A 16,061-nucleotide genomic window follows, 5' to 3' on the forward strand; every position below is an offset into this window, starting at 1 on the left:
TTCCAACCAGACCTTTGCCCATTACAAGGCTCACTGAGGGAGATCAGTTTGAATTTCAGGTTAAAAATACTTACCTCTCTTAATTTTCTAGATAAAAAAAAAAAAAAACCCTGGGATATATAGTTATGCATTGAAGAATATTCCCCTAGGATTGGAGGAAACACTTAGCAGAATCACAATCTGGGACTTCTAAATTGTGCTTCTGACTTCAAACCCCAAAGTGCAAGCTCCTCCATCCCATCAGTCTTTTCCTTCCTTCCTTCCTTCCTTCCTTCCTTCCTTCCTTCCTTCCTTCCTTCCTCCCTCCCTCCCTCCCTCCCTTCCTTCCCTTCCCTTCCCCTCCCCTCCCCCTCTCCCCTCCCCTCTGTTCCCTTTCCTTCCCTCTTTCCCTTCCTCTCATCTTCCTTCCTTTCCTTCCCTTTTTCTTCCTCCCTTCCTTCTTCCCACCCTTTCTTCTTCCCTTCCTTCCTTCTCTCCTTCCTTCCTTCCTTCCTTCCTTCCTTCCTTCCTTCCTTCCTTCCTTCCTTCATCTCTCCAGCCCCAGTCTGCTGAAGGTGATGAGGCAAGCCCAAGGGCCTCAGCAGCCTTATAAGGCAAGCATTCTGAGAAACCTTCAACTCTTAATTTTAACATTAAAGAAAAAGTTGTAACCAGTCTTGGAGGAAACTTAGCTTTTTTTTTTTCTCCTCCTCCTTCCCCCTTCTGGGGGTACGAGGTTGTTTTTGCATGCTTCATTTGCTTCTTATCCTGATAGGCTGCATTAATCAGTTTTATTTCCATTGATAGAGAAACCTCGTCTGTTCTGTTCGAGCTACAAAGCGTCCTGCGAGCTTTTGTGAAAGTGCAAATCAGTTTAAGCAATTATCATACCAGGAATATGAAGGGGAAAGAGGAGGCCTTGCCCAGTGGTCTCCTTTAATCTCTTAATCCACGGATCCAGGGGGGCTGCCTGGACATAATTTAGGACAATCTCCCCACCCTTTACACTGTGATAAGGCCAAGTTACAATGCAGGGCAAAAATACAAGCTTTGTTAACATCCTGCCTTGAAAAGTTAAGATTAGACATTCCATGCACGTGTGGGGACTATAGGGCACTATGGAAATTTTTCTTTTTTTTCCTCCCCTCCTCTCTTGTAAAGTAGAATTCATTCTTGGTTTCTCTCGCTCTCTTTCTTTATCTCTGCCCCGTCCCTCCTTTTTGTCTCCATCTCTGTTCCTCTGGAGCACCCTGGCTGTCCACGGTACATTTTCATGCAGACTACCCTGGGAAGGTGTGTGTATTGTGGGGAACGTTTGGCCGCAGGGGCATGCCAGGGTGAGGCGAGCTGTTCGGAGAGACCCAGGCTTGCTTCTCAAAGGGACAGGTGCTGCCCTAGGTATCCTGGAAACTCAAGTTGGATTTCCAGCTGCTTTAACAGGGAGACCTCCCTGTCCGATGGCTGTCCCGTCCCTCGTGCCTGGCAGTCACTGCTACCCCACTCCACCCCCTTTTCTTAAACAAGTTACCTTCTCCTTTCCACACATTTCCCCAAACCCAGAATGCCTCAAACATGGAGCACATGCTAAAATTCTGACTGGCCTTTGCAGAAAAAAAAAAAAAAATCCCCCCCATCTTAATAAAAGGCTTATTTCTGCAGAAACCATCTACTTTTTTTAAGTACAAGAAAAGGGAAAGAGTGGCAAAGATTTTTTTTTTTTTTTTGGTAAACGTCCTATGTAGTGTAACAGCAATAAAATCATCAGAGAATACTATTAGCTTTGAAAAAAAAAAAACCTAAAAGCTTTATTACAAACCAAGCTTTGAAAATAGGGGGGATTAGGCGGCTGAAAGGGTCCCACAATGGTAAGAAGAAAAGGTTTCATGCTAATGAGGTTAATGCCCTTTGTATCTCGGGCCTCCATATCTTCATTACGCGCTATCTCCGGCTGCACCGAGCGGCTCAGAGAGCCGCAATCCACTCCAACGCCCCCCTTCCCGGCCCAAAGAAGGATTTGATAGCAGCTCTGTTCAAACTAGATAATTATATCTTTTCAAGTCGGAATTAAGATAAAGAAAGTGAAGCAGAGGCGGCTCGCCTTGATCCACTGCAAACAAATTTGGCGCACTTTCGAGTCCTTCCCCCGCCTCAAAAAGGCAGGACAGTCAGCTTATTAGCCGCTCGTTTGCTTTATTAATTCATCTATTTAAAGTGGCAGGATTAGAGCGTCTAATGTGGACGCGGGCTGCCGTGGCGTTGAGGAATATAAATATTTGCGAGATGCCATCCCACGATGACTATCTGGGCGCGGGGCGCGGGGCAGGGTGCGGGGCGCGTGTGCCTTGAGGCTGCGTCCTCCTCGCAGTGAGCGCATGCTGGGCTGGATGGAGCCCTTTGGCTAGGGGTACGTGGGAGCCATGTGCCCCAGGTCTGCGTCCTCCCACGTAGTATACGGGTGCCAGACCTCGATGCCCCTGGCGGGGCTCTCTGGGCATGGGGGGGGGGGGGGGAAGGTTCTGTGCTCTTCCCTGCACGTGGCGAACTGCACGCGTGGTGTGCCTAGTGTCCCGCCCGTTGCCCCGAACGGGGATGCCGGTTACATTTGATCCACGTCCTGCTCCCTTGCTGATGGCTCGTGCGCCTTCCCTGCGTGTACCCCTGTGTGCCAAGTGGATTTGGGGTGCGTTCTCAGTTGCCTTCCCCTGAGAAAGTCAAGCGCAGTGTACAATGCATTTGTGCCCCAGCTACGTTCGCCTTCCAGGGACACGTGGGCTCCGTGTGCCTTTCTTGCTAGGGGTCCTCTTCCTCTGCGCAGCCAAGGGTCCGCGCTCCGCAGGCCCGCGTCAGGAGGGGGTGGGCGGTGGCTTTTTAAGACGCCAGAAACTCCCGGGGTGGGAGCAGCCTTGGACTTCCGGGACGGTTACCCCTTTCTGGCTTTCGTTTTGGGTGTCCGGTGCCCCCAACTCCCCTCCGACTCTGCTCCTGGCAGCCGAGCCGAGCCGGAGCGGGAGCGTTGGCGGCGGCCCGGAACCTGCCGGGCCACTTTTGTGCTAGGGGCGGATTGTGACAGGCGGGCGGCCACGCCAAGTGGGCCTGGCAGAAAGGGGGCTCGGGCCTGCGCGCGGCCCTGGAAACCTCGGCTCCTCCCCGTCCCCGCCTCGGAGTCGCAGGGAACAAAGTCTCGGACTCGCAGGCTGATTGGGGAGGGACTCTGGCGGCTCGGCCCCCCCGGGCCCGCTCCGCGGTGGGGACCTCTGGGTCGGGGCCGCCCGCCTGTGGGCAGTTTTAAGTCGGAATAAGCGGGTGGATGTCGTTACAGCGAGAGCCCCGTGGCTGCGTGTTTGTCACAGGTTGAGCGTAACAGTGAGGTCTGCGAAACACTTGTGTTTGTGCGGAGATACCACTGCGCGTCTGAGCCAGGACTTGAGTCCGGATCTGTGGGTGCTAACTGTGCTAACTGCGTGTTCGAGGCCGAAGAGGCCAGTGCTGCTGGTGTGGACGGTGCGCGCGTGTCAAGGGGTCCAGCTTTCCTTGTGCGTCTAGATTACACTGAGTTAGGGGAGGACCGCGCAGCTGCGTGGCTGCAGCGGGCACCGAGGTGCACAAACGCAGTTGGAGTGCGGAGTCCGCGTGCCAGAGTCTCCCGCGGATTGTGTATCTGGGAGTCCGGCTGTAGCTGTGCATCCCCTGCAACGGGAAGGGCCCCGGGGCGTGTGTGACCCGCGGGAACGCGGCTCTGGGTGTGGGTGGAGGTCCCCGCGTGCTGGCGGCCGTGCCCGGGACCGGGACAGCAGCTGTCTGTCTCGGGGAGCAGGCTTGTGTGCGTCCGGCGACAAGCTTGGGTTCCCCGGATGGCTGCTGCAGCGCGACCGCTCGATCGATCGGGAGTTTGGTAAACAACAGCCGTTTTTGGTAACTGCGCATTTCTCTAGGCCGGCCTTTATCATTCCGGCAATCAGCCTTAGAGTGGGTGCCGCCCCTGGGCAGCCCCGAGCCGTGCCGGAGGGAGAAGGGGCCTGTGAGGTCGAGGTCCCCCGAGGCCGAGTTGCGGGGCGGCAGACAGGCCCATCGCCGGACCGCCGGATTTACCGCCCCCAACCAAAGCCGTGGCGAGGGGGAAGTGGGAGTTTTGAGAACCCGCTGACCCCAGCCGTGACCCCGCTCGGGGAGGCGGCTTCTCCCGGCGCGACCCCGTACGGGAAACCCGAGTCGGTGCCACGCTTGAAAGCGAAAGGTCCATTCATCAGCCGCGCCCCTGCGTCTAATTGGCCTTTTGTTCATTAGTGCCTATTGCCCAGCGGGAGTGGGAAGGGGGCTTGGGAGGGCCCCGGGGGCCGAAAGTAGGGGTGCTCGGCGCCCCGGACTGGGTTCCGGATAGGGCAAGGCGCGTCGCACTCCTCCGAGGGGGCGCCAGAGCGCGCCAAAGCTCAGGCCCACGTGCAAGGACGCTCGGCGGAGGTTGGTCTTCTAGAGTCCGGGAGGATCCTCCGGTTTGCCGGAGGCCCACGGCCGGGTCCTGGCCCTCACCTCCGCCCGCAGACCGAGCCCACGCACCCCCGGGGTTTCAGGCCTGCCTTCCTGCCTCTCCCAAGTTCCCAGCTCAGGCCCAGGCCTTGGGGCTGGACTGGGCTCAGGTCCCGCCTTTCTTCTGGCTTCGAGTTCTTTCGCCCTGCTCTCGCCCCTTCCCGCAGAGGGACTCTGGGTTCCCTCCCCAGGCACCAACAGCGCACTCCTGTGGGGCCAGCACCCCGCTTCTCTGGGTGCGGAGTTGAGAGAAAATTTTGGCCAGGCAGGGGGGGTAGGAGTTGCCCCACTCTCCTGGGATCAGGTGGAGGAGGAAGTCAGTCCAAGTCTCCAGCCTCCAAATCCTAGCTCTCTCTCCAAATCCAACCTTACCTTCTCGCTCCCCGTCTCCTACCCAAGTGTCCACGTCCTCCGGACATTCCTCTTCTCTACCCCAAACCTACTGCCCCTCCGCACATGGCCAGAGGAGTCCAAGAGAAAGAGCAGGGTTAAGGTCTCCTCTCCCAGCAAAAAGCCTGACGTCGAGACGCACCTGAAAGGCCCGGGAGGTGCCTGGAGTGGGGATGGGGTCGCGTTTGGAAAATGGTCCAGGGCCCCCAGCCTCAAGCCCTTCCTTTCTTGCCCTGGGAGGATGGGCTTCCTGGCAGTGGTGTGGGTGCCACGTACCTCCCCGCTACCCGCCTCTGCCCGGTCCCAGGCCACCCCTGCCCCCAGCCCGCTTCAGGCCCTATATATAGCGCGGGTCTCCATAGCCCTCTGCTGGACCTGACGTCAGGGAGAACTTGATCTTGCCTGCTTCGCTCCTGCTTCTGAAACGGATCCTTGAAATGAGAGAACAGACTCTACACAATTCCCATGGCCTTGACATAAGGTACAGCGATAAATATACACCACTAATGAGCAATTACCATATAATCACCTTCCAATTAGCTCGCATAATGATGAATTAAACATTCTAGCAGGCGGGATTAGGTTTCTTACTTTGTATATTATTTACGAAGGCTATAGCTTCTGCAAAGAACCAAATATCAAATTAGATGGGGAATTTTCACTTGGGGGTAATTATGCATTCAGGCCAGCGGCTGTGTTCCGGTCACTTGTCAAATGAGGACTGCAAGGTACTGACCAGTTCGTTTGGGCATTTATTTCCCCCCTTTCCTCGTCTGTCTTTAGGTCGCAATGGCCTTTCCTTTCCTTTTTACCACCCTGGCCCTCGGGCTGGGGGGGCAGGGGGCCTGGGGGAGGGGGTGGGCGGGGTTTACGGAGGGACCTGGTCTCACCCGGGAGGAAGGGGTGCCGGCTCGAGGCCCTCTCAGTGCCTGTCCCTCGGGCCCTTCCCCCTCTGGTCCCGGATCCCATTCCTCTCCGAGGAAGGACGCCCTGGGAGCATCCCGGGGCCTCGGAGCCGCCGGAGCTTTTTCGGAGAAGAAAGCGCGTCTGCGGAGCTCGCGGCCCCGGGCGGCCGCCCTCCCAACCCCACGCGGGCGACCTGCTGCGCCCGGGGCTCCGCGGCCCGACCTCCCCCAGGCCCCACTCGGGCCCGCAGGGCGGGCTCTTCGACCTCTACCCCCACTTCACCCCTGTGGGCGGGGGCGGGGGAGAAAGTGCGTGTCTGTGGGGGCGGGGATACTGAAACAAACAACAAACCTCCACCCGCCCCGCAGCCACCTCTCTTGTTCGGAAATGAATTTTGGCAAGAGATTAGCTCCTAATCTGATCTAACGCTGCTGACATTTGGGAAGAAGATGAAAATGGCACCTCAATTTCATTCAGAAACGGGGTCACTTCGCGGGGCTTCGCTCTGCTCCCCGGAGAACGTGGGTGCTCCTCCCCCTCCCCCCTAAACTGGAGGAGCCAGCAAGGAAACGGGGGGGGGGGGAGGGTGGGTGCAGGGGGGCGGCTGGGACCACCCCCTCCCCGAAGTCAGCGGGTGTTTCTCTGGCTGGACTCCGTCCTGTCCCAGTTGAATGGTGGAGGGAGGAGGAGGAGGGTGTTGGCTGGGGCATCCTCTTCAGTTCCTCTTCCTCCCCCTGCCCCTCTTCAGGGCAACGTCCTTGGGGCAGAGGTGGGGGCTCCTGGGCCGGCGGCACCCTCTCTTTAGGCCGGAGAGTCTCTTTCTTGTAGGGAGGCCAATGGAACGTAAAGTCAGAAGTCACCACGGGGAGAGGTCATTAAAGCCAGGCGTCTCAAGGCTGGCCTCCTGTCCTTCCCCTGTGCCACCTGGGCACCTAAAAGCCCACCAAGGGGCTGGGGGCGGGGAGGGGGCGGTGAGATCCTGCAGCCCTGTCAGATGGACTGGCTTATTTAGAAATGGTGGATCTGGACATAGTCTCCCCTGGGGCTCCAAGAAGCTGCACGGACTTGGGAGATGGGAACTAGGGCATCCCGGAGACCCTGCCTCCCTTTCCCCTCGGACACGCCCACGCCCACTGCAGACTCCAGAGTGGGCACCTAGAGGGCTCCACAGCGCCCAGCCTCTTCCCTCAGCTAGGACTGTGCAGGCAGTGGCCTCATCCTGGTGCTAGGTCAGAGGGGACAGGTCGAGTCACTTGTGGGGGATCCTGCTCCTCGGATCCTGTTTTCAGGGCAGGGTCCCCGGGGGCCTAGGCATTTCTGAGACCCTGCCTGTGGGGCGCCCGGCCTGGGACGGGGTTTGAGGGCATCATCACCATCAGCCCAGGACAAGGACAAGCTGAAGGATCCGTGCTTGGGTCCCTTGGAGCGAGCATAATAAGGAGGAGAGTTTTGTGCCTGAGTTTGGCTGTGCACCTTGCGTGCTAGTGGCCGCGGCCGCACAAGTGGCTGTACCTGAATGTGCTTACACAGCATGTGGATCGCACGCATGGATGTGTCGGTGGGCACGAGGTCTTGGGGGATGGGGGCTGCTGGAGTCCAGGCTGTGTCTGCAAAGCTTAGAAAGAGGCATTCCTTCTTCTGGGTCACTGGTTGCTCTGTGCCTTGGAGACCGAGGTGTGAGCTGGGCTTCGGCGAGCTCTGCCCCCTCCTCCGGCCCTTAGTGCACCCTCTGTAGTCCGCACCCTCGACTTCCGGCCGGGATTCTATGCGTTGGCTGGGATGTTACGGAAGGTGCCTTTATTATCGAGAAACGGCTTTGCTCTGGGCAGTCTTTTCTCCACTGGCGTGCGTTTAGCTGGGAACTGCCCCTTTCCCAGCCCGGAGTTCTGGATGTCACAGCCCCAGATATCTGCCACTCTGGAGTTACCGCAGGTCACGCCATGCAGAGGGGGCGCGAACCCCCAGTACGTGTGCACCGAGGAGGGGAAGCTGAGTAACTCGGAGGGCACGCGTGCCTGTGAATGTTTGGGAGTGCGGGAATGTTTGCGAACATTTGTGTTCGTGGGAGAGAGCCTGCCCAGAGTGTGTGTAGGTGAGCATAGGTGTGGCCGTTGCAGGAGGGCGTAACTAAGTGTGTCTGTGGGAGCCGTGTAAGGGGTTGGGGTACAGCTGGCTTCCTTGCCCTGGCTCCCTGGCCTCACTGGGCCCCCTCTGGTCTGCCTTGCAAAGGGCTCGCCCCCACCCCTTCTTGTCCCCTGCTCTAAATGACTGCACTTCTGTCTTCATGAGAAACAGAAGTGATGACTAAAGCCACGTGGAAGGCCACTGCTTTGTAAGCGATGCCATGTTGATTAACATGTCCCTTTCCCTACTTGTCACCTAGGGACAGCACAGAGGGGACTTATTCAGCTCCAGGGACCTCCTGGTTGTGTGTGTGTGTGTGTGTGTGTGTGTGTGTGTGTGTGTGGTGGGGGGGGGGTAGTCAGTGCTGACGTTTATGGAAAGCCAGAGCACTTTCAAGGCCCTTCTCTCCCCACCCCCTCCACCCACACCTGCTCCCTTCTCCCCCAGTCTTGAGTTTTCCCAGCTGAAAAGGAGATTTTATTTAGAATGTGCTACAGCCCAGACCCACTGGCAGCCTCAGGAGGGCAGAGGAAGAGGAGTGGTTAGACGCCTCAAACAGCTACTATGAGCCGGCACTTTACAAGCCTTTCATTGGCCCGTGCCCTCCCTCCGCCATCGGTCAGGACCTTGCTACTGACCTCCTGCCCGTTGCTTTCTCTGGCCTCGCTTCCTGATGCAGACTGATGGGGGGACGGAGGGCAGCTGGGGCAGTGTCTTTCTTTCCCAGACCCTGGACTTGCTCTCTTCTACCAGCCAAAGAGGCTAAGCCGGGTCTGTGCTGGGGTCACCCAAAGAGATAGGAACCAACAGATCCCACCCTGACCCTAGGCCCTTTCTACCCTGTCCACTCGTGGTTTTCACCCATGTTTCCATATCTGTCTCCAGGAAGGGTGGAGAGCCATTCCCTGGAGCCCAGACGCATTGTCTAGGCACCCCTTTCCTCCCTCCTTCCCTTCTTCTTTTCTTCCTTTCACTTATGTGGATTTATTCCACAGGTATAATCGTTATGTGAGGTGATATATGTATGAGGTTAATTAGTAAGTATTGTTTGCTGTAGGGAAGTATTTGAAGCAACCTAAATATCCATCAGTAGAGGATTGGTAAAATAATTTGCCCCGGAATAGGATTTGTGCAGCAGCTAAAAAGCATGTTCTAGGGGCACCTGGGTGGCTCATTCGGTTGAGCGTCTGACTTCGGCTCAGGTCATGGTCTCATGGTTCCTGAGTTTGAGCCCCGCACCTGTCAGCACAGAGCCTGCTTTGGATCCTCCGCCCCCCTCTCTCTGCCCCTCCCTGCCTTGCGCGGTCCCCCAAATAAATAAATATTTTAAAAAATGTTCTCAAATGGCAGCAGCTCCAAGATATGTAAATGCCCACTGATAGAGCGAAAGGAGTGTGCATGGGGTACCATTAGTTTAAAAGAAATACCTAAAACGTGTGTGTATTTGTTTGCAGTTGCTTCTGATCTTTATAGGATACAAAAGAAACTGGTAAAAGCCAATTCTTCAGGCCTTTTTGAGTGTCACAGCATGCTTTCCACCTCCCTGTGCACCTGGCTGCCCCCCTCTAGGTGTAATGCTGTCGTTCTTACGTGCTTAATGTCCCCCTTGCAGTGGGGTTCCTGGAATGGAGCACCAGGGTGCCTTCAGTCCCATGTAGACCAGGACTCTCTCATCCATGTTTTGGCCACTGTTACTTCTGTCATTGTGGCCCAAGACAGCACTGGCTTTTTTTTTTTTTTTTGGCAACCAAGAGTTGGAAGCCCAGCTTCCCCCCCCCGATAAGGGACCCTACAGAAGGCCCTACTGGTGGTCACGCAGCCTGGGCTTGGATGTTTCCAGAGTCGGGAAGCTCACTACCTCCAAAGTTGCCTCGTCTCTTCTGAAACAGCTCTGCATTTTAGGATTTTCTTTGAAGTCTTATCTCCTTGGAGTTCCTCTGGTGACCTGACATGTATTTGGAGACTTACTCCCCTTGCGTGCCCCTTCCTCCCATTATTATGAAAAAAAAAAATGCAGGCTTATAGACCGTTAAGTGAATAGTATAAGGTATACACTCTCCATCTTCAACAAGTATGTTATGGGTTGAATTCTGTCCCCTCCGAGATCCTATGTGGATGCCCTCAGCCCCAGTACCTCAGGGGGGTGACCTTGTTAGAGATAGGGTCTTTACAGAGGTAATCAAGTGAAAACGAGGTCGTTGAGGTGGGCTGGCGTTCCTATAAAACCCATTATGACTGGTGTTCTTATAAAACGAGGGGATCTGGATCCAGACACACACAGAGGGAAGATGCTATGAAGGCACAGAAAGGACGTCATCTACGAGTCAAGGAGAGAAGCCTCGGAAGGAACCAACCATGTTGACATCTTGATCTTGGATTTCTAGCCTCCAGGAGTGTGAGACGATACACTTCTGTTGTTTAAGGTGCCCTGTCAGGGGTGCTTATTATAGCAGCCTAAGCAAACTCCTACAAATGATAAACTCAAGGTCCTTCTTGTTCTGGTTGCCTTTCCCAGGCACTCCCCGCCCCATTGCTAATTTGAAGCAAATTCCCGACCTCACACCTTCTCTCAAGTGACAATTTTAGGATGTATCTCTAACAGGAGCCTTGTAGCAGCTTAACCCGCAATACCATGATACCTTAATAATTCTATTCTCCATGAGGTCATGCACTGATTTCTGAGTAGACATGGACATACACCATTGCCCTGTTGGGTAGGAGCTCCCCAGGGGCATGAGCGGAGAGGCGGCCCCTCTGGGACACAGGGCAGGCCCATCTGCAGATGCTGATGCCCTCCTCCCATGTGGAGAATTTCCTTCCAAGAAGATCTCTGTGTGTATGTTTTGGGGGGGGGGGGCGGGAGACATGGCTGCTTTCGCCTTCCTTTGTGGGGACCAAAGATCTTGATGTTGCCACTCTGGCCATACTGGGCTTGAGGATCTTAGGAAGGAACTTTGTCCCTTATCTGGGGTCTGGTGCCTGTGGTCATATGCCTGTCCCCGTGGGCTGCCAGCACCTTTAGCCACCTCTTTTCTTGCTGTGCCCCAGCACGGCGTACCCCTGGGACCCAGGCTCCAACAGGGTCCACCAGGATAGCTGAGCAGTACCTGGGCAGGGCTACTGTTACGTTCTAGAGCCAGCTCCTTGGAAGGGCATCCGGGGAGGGATCCACCAGGAGGGTCAGCCCAGGGCGGGTTGCTCTCCGACCAGCTCCAGAGGGACCTTTCTGAGCCCCCCGGCAGCCAGTTTGCTTCCAGGGAGTAGCTGGGCCGGGGCTGCCTTCCTCTCTTCTGGCCTCCAGGGGTCCAGGGCCCTGGAAAGCACGGCCATGGGGCCACAGCCTCTCTGAGCAGAGCTGAGCCTGGCTTCCAATTTCCTCCGGCTGTGGCTGCGTTGCTAAGTAGTGTCCTGGCAAGCAATTACACCCACGGCTGCTCAGTTGCACCCTAAGCAAATTAGGTGCTGATCTGAAGGTGTAATTAAGCAATAGCGAGTGTGGTTTAGCAATGGCAAGAGCCCTTCCTCATTGGTGTAGCAATCAGGCTGAAAAGCTGATTCAAAGACGTGTCGGGGGCCTGTTTTGCCTCCACAACCCTCCCTATTCTAAGCCGAGGCAAAGCGATGCCTCGCAGCCAAGTTCCGTTTGATTTCTAAATATTGGGGCGAACCTTTGGATGTGTCAGGGTGCTAAACATAATTAGCATTCTTTAGGAACAAAATATACAACAAGCCTGCTATTGTTTCCTTAATTATATGTCTTCTGATAGAAAACAATCCCTTGGTGTTGGTGATGTGCTGATTAATTATCCCAAACAGTTCTTTTTGAAAGTTAGGAAATGTGTCTCTTGACCTCCTTCTCCATTTCAAGGGAGCCAACCTCTCACGTTTCCCGCAGAGCACTGTGGTTACCTGCACCGAGAAGGTGGAGAAATGGATATCTGCGCTGTGATGGGGCCAGGCTGGCCTGGGGGGCTCTCGGGGGCCTCGCAGGCCTCCGGGTGAGCACAGCTGGGGGACTCTCTAGACTGACCCTCTGGAGACGTCTGCAGGCCCTCCGAGTGCCCCACGCAGGGGGCCCGGTGGGGGAGGGACGCGAGGGGATAGAGCTGCCTGAGAAGGTCCGCAAGGCTGCAGCCAGGACAAGAGCCTCGGAGCTTTGTCAGGTGTGTGTGGATGACACTGTGGGTGTGTGTGTGTGTGTATGTATGGGTATATGGTGTGTGTGTGTGTGTGTGTGTGTGTGTGTATGGGTATATGGTGTGTGTGTGTGTGTGTGTGTGTGTGTGTGTGTATAGGAGATGGGGGATGGGTAGGGAGTTTTCCTGCTGAGGATTCCTTTAAGTTCCTCATCTCAATCTTTGCTCACAAGGGCCTAAAATGCCTCTCTCTGTCCCCTTTCTGGCCCGTCACACCTTCCTTGTGCTTTTAGGGCAGGTTCTAGTCCTTCCACCTCCAGGAAGTCTACCTGGATTCCCCAGCCAGCCCTCCGGGGTCTCTCTCCATGCAGAGTCTGCCATCATTTCTCAGTCTTGCTGTCCCAAATGCTTACCCGTCTCGAAGTGGGCAAATCCAGTCTCTGCAACGGGCTCTAAGATGCTTGGGGTAAGGGTGGGGACAGGGCCAGCCTCGCCCGACCCGGTTGCTCCTTAACGCCTGGCTCTAGCCGGACCTGCTCAGCTTTTCCCCCACTAGTCCTCCTTCTGCTCTCTCCTCCCTTTTCCCTCTCTCAGCCCTGGCCCTTTTGTGTCTCCTTTCTGGTCATTTCTGCTGGTGTCCGTGAGTCTGTGCATCTGTCTTCCCTGCCACATGATAAAAAAATATCTGAGGTGGCCCTCAGGGAATAGGATTGAGCTCAATTCACGGTACATTTGAAGTACAAACAAATTATAAGGTAAAAATAAAGCTGTAAAAAATCAATACTGCGGAAACCGTGAATTCAGAGTCAAAACGGGGGAAGTTAGAACATGGATGTGCTGTAAGATACCATTGTGGTTTCTGTGTTACCAGTGACAGTTATTAAACATACTCTGTGCTGGGCTCAGAGCTTTATGTCACTGGATCCTCTCAATAATAACCTCAGATGTGGGGATTCTCTTATCCCCATTTTACAGATGAGGACACCGGGCTCAGAGTGGTTCAGAATCTTGCCCAAGGTCACACAGCGAGACGTGACAGAGCAGGAATTTTAGCCGAGGCGCTGTCTGACCTTGAACAAGCCCATCTGCATCCTGTACAGAGGAGTGACAGGCTTGGCTTGGCGGGGAGGGGGACCTCACAGGGCAGCAGCAGTCAGGGGAGGCTTGGGGAGCAGGATGCTGGGAAGGGCGGAGGTCGCTCAACCTTGAATGACCCAGCAATGTCAGGAGGGAACTGAGAAGTGATGGGGGAAACACTGGGGTGGGGGAGGGGGAAGAGAGCAAAAGCAGATCCGGTCTGAGGGTCCTCGGAGGAGGTAAGATCCCACCTGGCAGGGCAGCCCAGGCAGCTCCGAGTGTAGGAAGCAGAACCCCTTACCCCCTCCCCACAGGGGAGGCTCCTTCCTGGAGAGGAAAAACCGCCTTGTCTTGGGGCACACCTGGCGGCCCCGCAGGGCCAGGCATTGGGTTTCAAGAGCACCCGATAACATGTCCGGGGGCAGTCCCCTAGGGAGGGGGCTGTGTTCTGCTCTCTGTCCCCTTAACTGGCTGCCCACCAAAAAACTACTTACTTTTCTGAAAGCAGGTAAGTACACAGTGCACCTGTGTGGGGTCGGGGGCGCTGGGACAAATGGCTGCTGAATTAAGTGGCTGGGCCGAGCTGAGGATGGGGGGAAGGTGGTGGAGGGCGGGGGGGGGGGGGGAGCATAGGGAAGAGCCATTCAGAAGGAAAGAGGAGAAAGTGTCTTGTCTCAAGGGGCGAGTTGCAAGGTAGGGCTTACAAGCTAGAAACACGATCTCTTCCCTCCTCCTGTCTAGGGCACGAGTCTTGGAAAATCTCTTAGTGAGGTGAGTTTTAAAAATCTTAGCTGCAGTTAATGACTTGGGCAAGAGGAGAAGTGGGTAGGAGACACAGCTGCCTTTGACTTGGAGAGAGAGGGTTTGGACCCTGGTGATTTGATTATGGCCCATCTCTTTTTAAAAAAAAAATTTTTTTTTACATGTTTTTATTTATTTTTGAGACAGAGCATGAGCAGGGGAGGGGCAGAGAGAGAGGGAGACGCAGAATCCGAAGCAGGAGCCAGGCTCTGAGCTGTCAGCACAGAGCCCGACGCGGGGCTCGAACCCACAGACTGTGAGATCATGACCTGAGCTGAAGTCGGACGCTCAACAGCTCAACCGACTGAGCCACCCAGGTGCTCTGATGATGGCCCGTCGTAACGGGTCCTCCCTCACGCCAGCCACTGAGGCCTCCGAAGAAGCGGCTCTAGAGCCCAGCTTGTTCAGCATGAGGATGCCCTCTCCCTGCCGCTGCCCGGAGTGCACGCCTCTCACCCAGCAGGCGTGTGACCTGGGGCAAGGCTCTCAGCCTCAGTTTCTTCGCCCATGAATGGGGGCAATAGTAAAACTCATGGCTTGGATTGGGGCGCCTGGGTGGCGCAGTCGGTTAAGCGTCCGACTTCAGCCAGGTCACGATCTCGCGGTCCGTGAGTTCGAGCCCCGCGTCGGGCTCTGGGCTGATGGCTCGGAGCCTGGAGCCTGTTTCCGACTCTGTGTCTCCCTCTCTCTCTGCCCCTCCCCCGTTCATGCTCTGTCTCTCTCTGTCCCAAAAAAAAATAAAATAAACATTGAAAAAAAAAAATTAAAAAAAAAAAAACTCATGGCTTGGAGTTGCTGTGTAAATTAAATGTAAATTAAACGAGCCCGGCGTGCAGCAAGAGCTGAGGGGTCCATAAATGCTAGCCACAATTACACTTATTTGGGGATCAAGTGGCTGCCATCGATTACTCAAGATCAGCTTTCTCTGGACTGTGCCCTCGTCTCAGAGAGAGTCCGTTTTGCAGCAGGATGAGTCCTGGACTCAAACCAGGGGGCCCTGATTCTAGTTCCAGCACTTTCTCTGATGGCTGTGTAACTTTGGGGGAGTCCCTTCCCCTCTCTGGGCTTCAGTTTTCTCACCTGGGCAATGAAGGAGTCGGACCAAAGGGTCTTCTCAGCCCGGTAGGTCTGTGATGTTCCTTGAAAGCACGTGTAGGGTGCCCCAGGAGGAGCCTCTGACCAGCCCTCTGGGTGGGGGGGGGGGGGGGGGGATCTGGCAGGAGGGATCCTAAGCTAAAAGGAACAATTCCAATGGCAAAGGGGATTGGAAAATCTTTCCCGTTAGCGTAACTCACCCGGACCCCCAGTGAGTCTCCCCGGTGCTACTTTATTCAGAGATGGGTGGAGACCGCCCTGGACCTGCCCACACACAGAGCACGCTTCCAGTGGGCTTGGGGCACACACAGGCACACTGGCGGGCACGCACCTACACAGAGCTGCTTAGCTGGTCTGTGTAGAAACCACCCCCTTCACCCTCACCCAGTGTGTGCTGTGGTGTGGTTAGTGGTCTCCGAAGGCCCGGCCCCAGGGAGCAGCGTGGCCAGATTCGGCAACCGAAGCTATAAGATGCCCAGGTAAACTAGCAAGAGGGCTCTGAAAGGGCTGAATGTTCGTAATGTATCGACAAAAGCTGAAGACTGGATGTGGAGGACGCCCAGCAGGTGTAAGATGTTCTGATGCAAGCCATGCTGGGCCATCCGATCCCGGAGGCCCCAAGGCTGAGATGCACTGGACTCAAATCTATGGAGGGCCTCCTGGCTTGGAGACAAGCGGCTCATCTGGAATGCTCTCTGGCTGGGGACTTGGGGGAAAAGGGAGAAAATACAGGAAAGGGTCAGGGACGGTGCTTAGGGCTCTGTTGGGGGAGGGGGGCCTGGCTGCACTGTCTTCCGAAAGCTGGTACCCCTTCCTCCGTCACTGGCCATCGCCCAGCGCCCTGCTCACCACTCTGTAGGCCTGCTGTTTCAGCGATGGCTGCTATTCCAGGGTGGAAATGACATAGAGAAAGGACAGTGGGAATGACCCAGCTGAAGTCCCATCTCAACCTCCACAGGTGCCTAAGGTAGGAACAGCTCTCTTTCCTTCCCTTCCCTCCCTCCCTCCCTCCCTTCCTTCCTCCCTTCC

General features: G+C 55.6%; 1 long non-coding RNA gene across 1 annotated transcript; it reads left to right on the forward strand.

Annotated features, from left to right (window-relative positions):
* The first annotated feature begins 3,113 nt into the window (after nt 1-3,113).
* Nucleotides 3,114-14,479, forward strand: LOC147576186 (uncharacterized). The gene is made up of 2 exons (XR_015241873.1): nt 3,114-5,621; nt 14,087-14,479. It is a non-coding gene; the product is annotated as an uncharacterized LOC147576186 (long non-coding RNA).
* Nucleotides 14,480-16,061: the final 1,582 nt, after the last annotated feature.

This window comes from Puma concolor, chromosome D2 (assembly GCF_028749965.1).
Source record: "Puma concolor isolate L17-30 chromosome D2, mPumCon1.1.hap2, whole genome shotgun sequence".
NCBI lineage: Eukaryota > Metazoa > Chordata > Mammalia > Carnivora > Felidae > Puma > Puma concolor.